Here is a 2,110-nt window from a genome sequence, read left to right as displayed (position 1 = left end):
ACATAACCATCACTACAACCTGACAGACACCACATAACCATCACTACAACCTGACAGACACCATATAACCATCACTATAACCTGACAGACACCATATAACCATCACTACAACCTGACAGACACCATATAACCATCACTACAACCTGACACCATATAACCATCACTATAACCTGACAGACACCATATAACCATCACTACAACCTGACAGACACCATATAACCATCACTACAACCTGACACCATATAACCATCACTATAACCTGACAGACACCATATAACCATCACTACAACCTGACAGACACCATATAACCATCACTATAACCTGACAGACACCATATAACTATCACTACAACCTGACACCATATAACCATCACTACAACCTGACAGACACCATATAACCATCACTATAACCTGACAGACACCATAGAACCATCACTACAACCTGACAGACACCATATAACCATCACTACAACCTGACAGACACCATTTAACCATCATTACAACCTGACACCATATAACCATCACTACAACCTGACAGACACCACATAACCATCACTACAACCTGACACCATATAACCATCACTACAACCTGACACCACATAACCATCACTACAACCTGACAGACACCATTCAACCATCACTACAACCTAACATGAGACACGTAAACAGAACGGATGTAAAGTAAACAACAGAAGCTAAACCCGTGAAGCTGATAACCTCTGTGGGCTTTAGCAGGGCCGTGTGTCTGATGCTGGATGATAGGGGGTCCTTTGTCTGGCTGCCTGATGGAGATTTGGCCACGTGGCCTGCAGTGTGTGTGTGTGTGTGTGTGTGTGTGTGTGTGTGTGTGTGTGTGTGTGTGTGTGTGTGTGTGTGTGTGTGTGTGTGTGTGTGTGTGTGTGTGTGTGTGTGTGTGTGTGTGTGTGTTGTGACCAGCCCACTGGTCAGGCTGGTGGGTTTAGTGGACCCGGACGGAGGGACAGGACAGGATTTTGTGGACAGCACTTTAACTATCCCAGGGGGGCTTGGGAGGCTTTGGGTGTTCGCTGGACGTGGAGCCGGGCCTACTTGTTGGGTCACACATACACACGCTGGTGCACAAACACAGTCACACTCCACAAACACACACAGGGGTTTTGGATTGGCTGGATCTGGGCCTGATGCCTTTGTTCTGGGACTCTAGGTTGGCCAACACAATGCGAGGTCAGTTTGTCTATTTCTCCACTCACCCAATGCTGCTGGTGAAATCACTCTGGAACGATCTATTCAGACATTAATGGAATTCTGGATGGTGTCACATTCACAGTAGTTTAGAAACTCCAGTATGAGGAGCCAGATTTTCCCCTGAAGCTCTCTCTGAGTATGAATGACACAGTTCATTACCCTGAAGCACTCTCTGAGTATGAATGACACAGTTCATTACCCTGAAGCTCTCTGAGTATGAATGATGCAGTTCATTACCCTGAAGCTCTCTGAGTATGAATGACACAGTTCATTACCCTGAAGGTCTCTGAGTATGAATGATGCAGGTCATTACCCTGAAGCACTCTGAGTATGAATGACACAGTTCATTACCCTGAAGCACTCTCTGAGTATGAATGACACAGTTCATTACTCTGAAGCTCTCTGAGTATGAATGACACAGTTCATTACTCTGAAGCTCTCTCTGAGTATGAATGACACAGTTCATTACCCTGAAGCACTCTCTGAGTATGAATGACACAGTTCATTACTCTGAAGCTCTCTGAGTATGAATGACACAGTTCATTACTCTGAAGCTCTCTCTGAGTATGAATGACACAGTTCATTACCCTGAAGCACTCTCTGAGTATGAATGACACAGTTCATTACTCTGAAGCTCTCTGAGTATGAATGACACAGTTCATTACCCTGAAGCTCTCTGAGTATGAATGACACAGTTCATTACTCTGAAGCTCTCTCTGAGTATGAATGACACAGTTCATTACCCTGAAGCACTCTCTGAGTATGAATGACACAGTTCATTACTCTGAAGCTCTCTGAGTATGAATGACACAGTTCATTACTCTGAAGCTCTCTCTGAGTATGAATGATGCAGTTCATTACCCTGAAGCACTCGGTGTATGAATGGT

The sequence above is a fragment of the Oncorhynchus clarkii genome, chromosome 13, assembly GCF_045791955.1.
Source record: "Oncorhynchus clarkii lewisi isolate Uvic-CL-2024 chromosome 13, UVic_Ocla_1.0, whole genome shotgun sequence".
Classification (NCBI taxonomy): domain Eukaryota; kingdom Metazoa; phylum Chordata; class Actinopteri; order Salmoniformes; family Salmonidae; genus Oncorhynchus; species Oncorhynchus clarkii.
The sequence above is the reverse complement of the archived record's forward strand: the minus strand, read 5'-3'. Positions refer to the sequence as shown.